General features: G+C 41.5%; 1 long non-coding RNA gene across 1 annotated transcript; it reads left to right on the top strand.

The window, feature by feature from the left end:
* Positions 1–455: 455 nt before the first annotated feature.
* LOC125285377 lies at positions 456–4,889 on the top strand. The gene is made up of 3 exons (XR_007192020.1): positions 456–2,339; positions 3,052–3,435; positions 3,671–4,889. It is a non-coding gene; the product is annotated as an uncharacterized LOC125285377 (long non-coding RNA).
* Positions 4,890–11,818: the final 6,929 nt, after the last annotated feature.

The following is an 11,818-nucleotide window of genomic DNA, read 5'->3' as shown; positions in this document are numbered from 1 at the left end:
CTCAGAAATATATACAGTATATGTGTGTGTGTGTGGGGGGTCAATAAATACCTTTATCATGACAAATAAGACAGTACTTCATATGCGGTTCTGTGAGAAATGAAACTAGCTCCTTATAAAACATTTCTTAAGCATCTCTGCGTCTCTCTCTGGTGTTGGTCAGTTCCGGCGTTGCCTATGCATCTTCTGAGGAAGTCCAGAACGGGAGGACAGGACCTTGGAGAGAGTGCATTCTCCCACCGAAAAACCAGCGTGGGCTCACCATGGGGGGTTCCAGGGGCCTCCAGTACGTGAGAACATCCCAAGGAGCACACATCCCGGGGGGCCTCCAGGGAGACGGGATGGTCATCTCTCTCTCTCTCTCTCTCTCTCTCTCTCTCTCTCTCTCTCTCTCTCTCTCTATCTATCTATCTATCTATCTATCTATCTATCTATCTTTCTCTCTCTCTTTCTATCTTTCTCTATCTCTCTCTCTCTCCCTCTCACTATCTTTCTATCTCTATATATATCTCTCTTTCTTTCTCTCTCTCTTTCTGTCCATACCAAGGGTCCCACAGCAGCAGCCTTAGCCTGTGTCTCAGTAGGAGAGACCATTGGCCACTGTTTACCATTTAACATTTGCATGGAATCTGGGCACACGTCCAGACTCTGTTTTTTTCCATGCAAGCGTATACACACAGGTCTTGCCATGGTTTCTCAATTATGCACTCATCCCTGTGCTGTGAGATCTCCCTCTCACGCAAGCTCTTTTAACCATGTGGTGGCAGCACCAAGACGTCTTCATGCCAATTGCAAGAACTGAATTGAATTTGAATTGAATTGAATTACCAGGTCATTCTATGCATGGATGAGAACAATGCAAGAGAATAATTGTGAAAAACTAGGTCAAGGGAACTTGTTGTTTTAGGGTCCTGGGCTAAGATTTGCCATGTACACCACCAGGCCAGACACCGCTTTGTCAACTTTACATCTCCCATTCATGACATTCTCCATTGATCTTCTCCGAAAAACACATGCGCACCCAACCACAATGGTAAGAAACCCAGAGAAAAATATCCCCTCCTGTTTGAAACACATGTGTGTTACATTGGGCAGAATTCGTTCCGGCTGCCCCGTCATCTAGAGCATCCTTAGCCTGAAGTCAATTTATAAGAAAGAGCTATTTGAGTAAGTCTCTGTTTTCATCCAACAGCCAGACGCAGAGGAGTGCTATGCTGGTATGAGATGCTCTCCGCTGATAAGAGCAGCCTTGTTGTCTCACTATGGTTGTGGGGTCTAGACACGCCACAGCCATGTGGCAGAGAGCTATTCTTAGCCCAGGATGAGAGGAAGTGATTAATAATCTGCTAAGATAGCCTTTTGGATGCTCGGTGACATTAAGGGCTCTATGCACAGCACTACAGAGTGGTTATCTGAAGAGGATGCTCTGTAATTGACACCAGAGTAGCTCATTTTCGATTAGCTTGTGTAATGAATGAGACCCTAATCAGTATTATGTTGCTAATAGGAAACTATTGTGAGGGAGATCTGTATAGGAAGTTTTTTACTTTTTAAATCTATTTCATGAGCTTCTTTGTTTTACCATTACAGCACAGTTGGTGATGGAGGATCAGTACCCAGATGGCACAGTAATATCTACATAATTACCTCTGTGGGAACATAGCTTTTCACTTAAATGGTTAACTTATCTGTTGTTAAAACAATCGTATGTTTTGCTTGTCATGTTTTGCTGCATTTGAGTATGTGAAAATTAATGGTTTGAGGCATATCTCAGTTTTATCACCCACAAAATCATCACTTAAATCACTCATAGTGCCCTTAACAGACATTCTTTCAAGCTTACTCTGCCACTATCTTGTATTTACATTGAGGGGCATTTTCATCGAGTCAGAATAATCTCACGCTTCCAGAGGGCTATATTGGGCATATAACATGGCTAGGATTCAAGAAAGTGACAGACAGAGAGACAGCAGAACACATAGTCTGGTAAAGGGGACTTGGGAAGGACTATGAACTGTCACTTCACTCGTTATGCTTCATGTCCATCCATGATATGACCGATAACAGGATGGATTCGAAACAGGGCCAGAGACCAGGCAACTGGATGGAGTCCCAGCCATAGCCACCTGCTGGGTTTCCTGTTCCCACCATTCCCATACCGCAGGAAATGTGTCACTTTGGGAAAGCAAACCCGGAAGGAGAGAAGAGGAGGGGTGAGGGAAGGAGAGATGGACAGTGTAAAAAGAGAGAGAATAGGAGAAGAGTAAAGAGGAGGAGAAACCAGCTGGACAGTTGGAAAATCAGTGATGCTTCTCCCCCCAGCGCATCACTAAGATTGCGTAAGGGAATCAGTATGGCTTATCTGGAATTTTTGTTTTACTATATTTTACCTTTAAAACATCAAAGTGTCAGGGAAAGGAAAGGGGTAACAGAAACAAGGGGGTGTAGTAGCTGAACAGGAATGTCATAAAAGATGGACAGGAAGTCTGTAGTGAGGCAAAGGACAAAGAGGAAGAGAGGATACAATCCTTTGACAAGGAAATGAGTTGTCCAGGGTCCGTAGTGTTATCTGTATATGATCCTATGACCAGGAGCAGGGGCTCTGCTAGAAAATTTGAACCCTATGGCAGACAAGTCAGCAGGGACAAAACAACATTGCTGTCCAAATTTACTTACTTATAATACTTATATAAAGTATATTATACTTCTACTTACAAGACTGTAACAGGCATGAACAATTGATTTAATAACTGAAATGGAACTGCTGAAAAACACATTCTAGACTTAACTCAGTTTGTACTTTCAGTTGAATACCAAGAATTACCACAAAACCACATACCACAAAATGCTACAGTAAATGCAATACTGTTATTATGCAATAGTATATTGATACAGTAGGCCTACATAACAGCTGGTACCCCCTTTATTCACCTGCTTCATAAAACTGTGCCTCTCTTCAAATAACTGCCCCTTCCATGCACTTCCTTTGCCCCCATGAGAAACCTCTCTTGCACATTCAGTAACAATGACTGTCCTTTTCCTCTGACCTAGTGAGAACCCAACGGTGTGGCTTGGGTGAGTCCGGCATTACCAGCTGCAGCGTCTGCTACTGACCCATCTGACGAAACTCACGCTCAACAATTGTTTCGTCGCTCTAAATATAACTGGGTGTTCTCGTGTCCATCAGCACCCACTGGGGGCCTTTGCAGGGTCCTGTCCAAGTGGTCCCAAACGACTGATGTGGGAAATGTTTTCTGGTCAGCACTAGCGTGTAGGAGACCATCTCTGACAGCCTCCCCAGCTGTGTGCTTTGGTGCATGGGGACCCACTATTAAAATGTTCCAAGAGCCGTTCTGTTGCACAGCCCTCCAGCGGTACTGTCTGCAGGAATGTTCTTGTGGAGGGAGACTTGACGCAAAAGCCACTGCCTTTGAAGTGAGTCCACTCCAAAGAAAATGCACAATGTATTTTAGGATTTTTGTCTGCAATCTACAGAAATGATAACCAGTAATGTTAGTGTTGGTTCAGCAGTTTTTGCCCAAGTTTGATTTTGTATAGTTTATAGATTCTGAAACAGCATGGCCCCATACATTACTGTGTTGGTGGCTCTGTATAAAATAACATTCCCATGAAGACAAATCACCCCACATACTACAAATTGTCCCCACAGGTGGAGCATCAGGGCCGCGTTCCCTCACGGCTCGCAGATCACTCGCTGGCCATCGCTAGAGACATCTCAAAGAATCATGGGAAAACGAAGAGAGATGCGCCTGTTGGGACAGAGCTGACCCCATCCCCTCCATCCATCTCTCTCCCAGCGCGAATGCCCACCCAGCTTCTCTGCTCTCGGGATACCACAGACAGCCAGGACACAGAGGATGCCGCCTCTGCTGAATTAGTCAGTTGTTCTCCCAAGGAGTCTTTCCTACCCTCCCAAAGACGACAGAGGAATACTGAGGGTAAACATCTGGTTTTTCTATTTGACCACATGGTCCACATGCAACCCTACCATATTTGTCCAATTTGGCCAGAAGGAATATAGGATTTGGAAACTCTGTGCGGAAGTGGCTTTGTGTAATGGTTACTATGAGCTACAATCACAGGTGCACTGAGGTCTTTATCAGTATGCAGTGCTGCCGGAGGCAGTTATAAAGGTTGTTACTGTATGCCCTTGGCAAATAACAAAAGTTTTATTTTATCGCCAATCTGTGTCCTTCATGCACTCTGAACATCATGAGATCATTTCATACATGACTTATAAGATACATGAAGTATTTTATAAATCTCGGTTTCAAATGCAATGAGAGCAGTATGGCTTACATTCAACTTTTAGGGGAATGAAATGAACAAGTGCATGTTTGCCCATGACAGATGATGATATAGATTTTCAAGGACTACCTTGTGTACCAAGTCACACATTATGTAGCGTTAAGATACAACACCAGCAGCAAATGAGAATGGGGTTTAACTTCTGGGATGGGCCATTTCTAGGCTTTCCCCCCAACATTGCACTGTGCCTACTTCAGAGGGCACTGTTCCCACCTATTTTTGCCTACCATTAAATGCTTGACCTCTTTATAAAGCTGAGACCCTGAATACCCTGAACAGAATTAATGTGTGATGTAGTGGCCAGTAAATACCTGTAAAGGTATGCATTTGGCAAAATGCTTGGAGACTCTTATGATTACCCAAAATGCATACTGACAATAAAAGGCTCACTGTAAATGAACCCCTTGGTGTAGAAGCATAATCATGATCTCAAATGAAAGGTAACTGTAATAATGCGTCCAAGCGGATGGTGAGACTCAGGCAATGAAATTCAAGTTGATGTAATCTTTTTTTATTAGTATTAATATGAAGCTACCGGCAGGTTTATGCAACAGACAAAACAGGAAACAAAAAAACACTGATACAAAAAGGAAAACAAACACCGGGACAATGCCCACTGGGGTCTATGCCTACCTCAGAGGCCTTTCAACAGGACCTCTCACTCCTGAGGAGGAATCCTCACCCCTGACTGCGCTCTGCAGACACCATTTAAAACACTGGACTAAACCATGCATAGCAACAAATCAATTAATTCAAATTCACCACCCTTTGGTTAACACATGACATACACATTACTAACAATCGTTCATGATATTTCCATACAATGTCATAATAAACCTCACTAAGCACCAAATAATATTACCACTCTAAACCCACCTGCGCCAATAAGCGCTCCCACGTCTGGGCGCGAAAGATGCGCAGAAAAGTGTCCCTTGCCCAATACTCCAGTTTGCCGGAAAGCAACTGAAGCACCGAGAACAGGCAAGTACATACACACAATCATACATACACTCGGACAAAGCACTTCCATCTCCCAGCTAGTAAGCATTGATGTTATAATGCGCGCTTTTAGAGAACGCTTACATTACTGATAAATAGATACGCTTCAACCTCTATACCGCATATCGCGGCTTTGATTCCCTGTATGTTTCCCTTAAACCAATTTCTAGTTTAACTTAACCCCCGTCCTGACACGCCTCAGGTCTGTGGCATTCACAACATGTTATCAAACAAATCAACATCGCAACATGATTTAATAGCGCTGTCTTTGTGCAAATGTTTGTAAAGTCATTGTTCCCGTTGCGGCGGGAAAGCCGCCTTTGCCAGTGACAGACGCACTGCGCTCTGTCACAGTAACCCTCTGAAGTTTTATTAATGGTATTTTGATTATATGTCAGGGGTTCTGATATAGAATGACTACACAAAATATGGAATAATTACACAAAAGTTTTTGTTGGTTCAATGGGTGTGTATAAGATGGACTATACATCTGCACAACTTATATTGTATAAAACAACATAGATATTCTATTTCTATGGATTATTGGGGATATTGCAAGACCCAATATGCTGCATCTACTTATTGCTAAGGATATACACTGCAGCTAGAAGGTAGGGAAGCACCAAAGGGGGAGGAGGAGAGCATTTTTTATTAAATTTAATTGAGTGATAGTAAGATTAGATTAGATAATTAAGATTAATTAAGATGAATTTATTAATTTGACAATGTAAAGCACTAGATTGTACATGAAAAAGGTTGTCATGTATGGATTCTCAAGAATCTGGTAACAGGTTTAATATGTATTTATTATGTCTATATACCATGTGCCTACAATATATTTTTCAATAAAATGTCTGCCGCCAGTGAGTCTTCTCTGTTGTTGTAGATATATCACCATAGGAAGTGACACATGCAGTCCATCTTCATGTTCTCATATTCATAGAATGAAATGCAGACTGCATACTGAGAGCTTCTGCTCATTTTCAGATGGAAATTACTTTTTTTTCTGCACTTCCTTCAAGTGAGTCAAAGAAAGTGCAACCTCACACTTCCTCTGTAGTGTGCCTGTGCAAGATGATCCAGAGCCAACAGGGACAGGTTCTCAGTGGGTCTGTCATAGTACGTCATGGCAACAGTCAAATTACCCTGGAGACCTGGCCGAGGAATTTCATAGCCTTCAGCATACTATCAGTGTTCAGTGCTCTAGGACTGAAACATCAGCTCTGTGTTTCACCTCACATATAATAATGACCATAACAGGCCTATAAGAAGTGTATAGGTGGAGGTTTATTTTATACCCTCAAAGGGGATTAGAGGAGCGGTCAAAAATGTTGTTATTATTCACTGCCTTGACAGCCACTGGACTGCTCTGGTTCCTGCTATAAGGTGTTCTGTTGCTCGTAAAGTTTTCTTGAGCGTGTGGACCGAGCTAAAGGGTGAGAGTAATGGCAGGCATGGTGCCTGTCAAGAGTCTTTTTCCTGTACAAGATTTACTGGAAGACCCCATTTACACATGGAGGGGTTATTGAAAAACAAAACCATATAGAGACAGATGTCTTCTAAGAGTGGTCTCATACACTGTATCCTGTATCCATAATATACTTTTGCAGTGAAAAGCAATGAATACAGCAATGCTTGCTGGGCTGTCATGGGAATGCCATGTAATGTTAAAATGAATGTTCACATTATGTCATCATCTTTATTTGTAAGTGTTTGTCTTTTAATGAAAGTTCTCACCAGGTGCAGTTGAAATGCACACGTTCTGAATACACTGCATACAGTATTTGACCCATAATGTCATACTATTGTTGTGAGATTATTTATCGCATTAGATTTAGGAAGTGCACCATGCCATGATTATATGACATCATTTTGTGTCAATGGGACCAATGCCCAAAGACCCAAATCCCTGAAAGCTAACAGCAGGAGGAAACCATACATGAGGAATGCAGATTGTTTCTCTGTGTAACTTACAGATTTCCAATCCCCACACAAATCTACCACAAAGACAGAGACAGACATATGCATGAAACATGGTAATGCTTTTAAAGGCAGTCTTCGTCTGTGTCTTGGGATGACCTCAGAGCTTTTCGGCTGTGCCATAATGCACCCATTCACAGGCCTGCTGCAGGCATGATGGGCCCCAGGAAAAATGTCTTCCTCTTTCCCAGTGCCATCTGTGGCCTGATGAATGGGCATCGCTGGAGCATTGCCCTTTGTGTGTGTGTGTGTGTGTGTGTGTGTGAGAGAGAGAGACACGGGGGTTCTGAATTAACACTGGGGCATAAAGATCAAGCCAGGGAAGTGAGGTATTGCTTCTTCGTCAGTTGAGCTTGTGTTGTGGTTACCCTGAAAGAAGAATAGTGACCAAGCTGTAAGCGGTGGTGTGGTTTAGTGTGTGAAAACATGCACCCCCATAACTATTGGAATATGTTTTTGATATTGATTTTTTTTCTGGAAATGAACCTCACACGATGCTAGCGTGACTATGATTCTATGAGTAATGTCCTGTAAACAAAGACACTCAGAGACTCAGAGCTGTGAATACAATTAAATCCATCTCAGTTTTTTTTCATATCATGATGTCATTGACATGGTTCTGAATCCCAAATGTATGCCAAATGAATGATTGTAATATAATGCCTTTTTTGCATTTGCAAGAAAATAAAATGAACAAATAGCCTACTGTCTGGTTGATACTTTTACTGTTCTTAGGGACAGGCCTATTGCTTTTATATACACAAAGCTGATGCTTATGTCATCCATACTGAACAGGGTCACAAGACCTCTCACACAGGGATGTAGTGGAGGCTAAACGCAGTTTATCCACGCCTGAAATTTCAGAAATAGAGTTTATCCACCTCTCAAAAGAGTTTATTCACCAATTGCAACTTTTAAAATTAAATTAAAAAAAACACACTGTAGGACTAATATCTATATTCACAATATGTACACTCATCAACACTAGGAATAATTTAATACTATTGGTATTGTTATAAACATTGGACAATAACCTCTACCATCATCAAACATGTTCTGAATGCCTTTTTAAAAATCTGATACTGCATGGCACAGATCCCCCTAACATGATCACAGAATTCATAGTTTACCCAGCTCTTATTTTACCACCTCTGCTCTTACAGCACCCTCTTCTGTTGAAAGGTATTCCTGCTAAGTATCCACATCTTCAGCCCTGCGTAACTACACAGCTACCCCTCATGAGTCTGCAATTATGCTCAATTAAAGAGCCATTATGAACTGACCGAGTGGGCTCGTTCTTTCCACCCCCTATTGTGTCTTAGCATGAGAATGTGTCACAGTGCGTCTCCCATTGTCTGGTCATAACTGTAGCTGCCAAGCACCCCCCAACTCCCCCACCCCGTACTCTATCTCCTTTCCCTTGTTAGAACAGCAGTAGGTCACCGAGCTGCCGAAAGACAAAAGGGACCAGGAAATGCAGCAGCAACGTGTCAACGGCCCTCCATCACGGCAGAGCAGCTGTGAAGGGGTCTGCCCCAGAAAACGTTCCCATATTTTAGTCAGGAGTTGTAAAGATGCTCAGGCCTCACTTTACAAAGAAAAAGCCACTTCAATACAAGAGTCAAGTAAATATGAAGAGTTTGGTTCCAAAATGCTATATCCTCAATTTTCATGAATTTTCATCAGTATATATATTTTTATTTTTTTAATTTTGTATTGTTTGTATTGGTATTGTTGTTTGATGTATCTTAACACAATCAAAACAACACAACTGCAATTTTATTGATATTACCTGAAATACATAACTAAATGACATGACTTTTTAATGTTTTTAAAAATGGAGATATAGCATTTTGGAACCAAAATCTTCATATGGTTTGCCCAAGTGGTGTACTGACCTCACAGTTCATGTATGTCAATCTCCTTATGGAGTGTGTTGTTCCCATAAAATAAGTTGTAATGGGTTTTATTCTTAGGAAAAAAAAGGTTTTCCCTTGGAGAGATTTTAAAACAATGGCAAAAAATCCATTGACAATTTACCGGTCACCCATTATAGTGGAAGAAAAAAACCCAGAGTGGACACACAGGATACACACACAAACACATAAGGGGACTGATCATCATTGGATCAGTTTCAGATAACAAAAACAATAAGTTAAGTTGTAAATTATAAAACAGCTGTCCACAGGATGCACAGCAATAGCTATATTTATCCAATTGTTTTTTGAACATCTGCACTTTGCCTAAGTAGCCTACTTTCATTTGAATGACAAAGTGCTGTGTTTAATTAGATAAAGTTTATCTTAAAATAGTAGGCCTACCGATAAAGGATTCCCAGGAACTCCCAAACATGTTTACAAGGGTGGGAGGGGGTGCCTACGTGAGGAGTGTACATGAAGCATGTTGTTGTCCACAGTGCTACAACTCCCCCTAGTGAAGATTCAGTTGAGCCAAGGGCACGCAAGTACATCGGCGCCAGATGCTTTATATGTTGAGGGGTTTGTACCACCTGTTGGTAAAGATTGGTATTACAACATGTCGTCAAGTTAAACTCATTCTGTTTGCCTCTTCGAGAATGGAGAAGTCCTCTATAAAAGCTCTTCAGGGCTCACGTTATAACATGAAAACATCATGTTATTTCAAGATATGATTTGTTCACGTTTTTACAAGATATTTATCACGTTTTTACATGAAAATATCGTGTTATTTCAAAATAACAAAACTAAACGAAACGAGGCCACGAGAGCTCATGGCTGGCATAAATGATAATCGTGTCTGAACTTGCACCCTGACTGCTATTAGGCCTACACAGTGCTGCTTGATGAGTGTTTTTGTGCATGTGTGTAGGCCTACAGTATGTGTGTGTAGGCTACGTGTGTGTGGTCAATTCCCAGCTGACTGAGGAGCAGCGAAGAGGGATGTGTGTGTATCGGCAGAGAGCCGCTGAAAAGGAGGCCGATAGAGAGGTTCTGTGCAGGATAGCCTGCTCAAACAGCCTGATAGTTCTGCTTTATCTTCTTATCAACACAATAAATAAAACTTTCGCTAACTTGACGCAAGAGGGAGAAAGGGCTTTGATAAATAGCCTATGCGAGTCTTCACGCAATGTGGGTGAATGTATAGAGCGCTCTGGCTCGGTAGCCTGCATGTCATCGCTGTCATTTCTAAGGCTGTGGGGAAGTGAAGCTCCCTTCAAGGGAGTGAGTAGTGAAGCGCTGCAGTCGCACAGTGCAGGCTGCTGGAGAGCACAGCAAATTAAATATTCAAACATCAATAGCATGCGCTTTTTGAGATCACACTGTAATCAACTCGGCCCCACCGGGAATCCTCCCGACTGTCCCGATTGACACTGCTCTAGCCTACACACAGGTGCAGAATATTCTGGACAATGCTTGGGTGTTGCACCTGTGTGTAGGCTAGAGGAGTGTCAATCGGGAGAGTCGGGAGGATTCCCGGTGGGGCCGAGTTGATTACAGTGTGATCTCAAAAAGCGCAAGCTATTGCTGTTTGAATATTTAATTTGCTGTGCTCTCCAGCAGCCTGCACTGTGCAACTGCAGCGCTATAACAATACCACCCACCGTGTTCAATAACGAGAATGTCTTAAACAGAGCTTAAAATAGAATTTGATTTAGTCGTGTAAAAGAGCATATCCTATTCTTCCCTCACGTTTCGTTTAGTTTCATTATCTTGAATAACGTGATAATTTAATGTAATAACGTGATATATATCTTGTAAAAACGTAAAAATATTATATCTTGAAATAACATGATATTTTCACGTTATAACGTGAAAATATCAGTATCATGAAATAACGTGATCATTTTATGTAATAAAGTGATAGGCCTACATATCTTGTTAAAACGTGAAAAAGATATTGTTATAACAACAAACTTTTCACGTAATTACATAATACTGAGCCTTTTTATTGATTTTAGCGTGGCAGCAATATGCTTCCGTAGAAAACAAACCCATACTATAGTTAAGAATAGAAGCTTTGATACAAACCCATTTTACCTTGTAGGCGTTCAAATGTAACAATACACCACAACCACCACACTGGGAAGTAGATGTAATGAATAAAGAATAATGAATGCTGCATGCTTGGTATTGCATTAACTCGACACCACCAGATGGCTCAACAGAGGTATTTGGCATCCAAGACCCACCCTCTTCCATTTTGTAAGAATTTACAAAAGGGTTTTGCAACATATAATAGCTACAGCAGGTTACTCTTTTCCTGATTAAAGGAGTTTATTAGATTATGCAGTGAAAGAATCATTACACTGCTAGGATGAAGTCATAAGTGAACAGTATTGTTTGCATTAAGACATTTTTTCTAACAAGCAAAAACATCACAAACTGTGTAACGGTTTGTGTCCACATATGAAAAACGTAGAGTGGGAGATTTAATAGGCCTACTTACCTTCCACTTCAATTTCCTACACGTCTCTTAATATAGTGTCTAGGGCAAATTTACTTCCATCATGTGAGGCAAATTAAGCCTCTTC

The sequence above is a fragment of the Alosa alosa genome, chromosome 20 (assembly GCF_017589495.1).
Source record: "Alosa alosa isolate M-15738 ecotype Scorff River chromosome 20, AALO_Geno_1.1, whole genome shotgun sequence".
Classification (NCBI taxonomy): Eukaryota; Metazoa; Chordata; class Actinopteri; order Clupeiformes; family Clupeidae; genus Alosa; species Alosa alosa.
The sequence above is the reverse complement of the archived record's forward strand: the minus strand, read 5'-3'. Positions and strand labels throughout refer to the sequence as shown.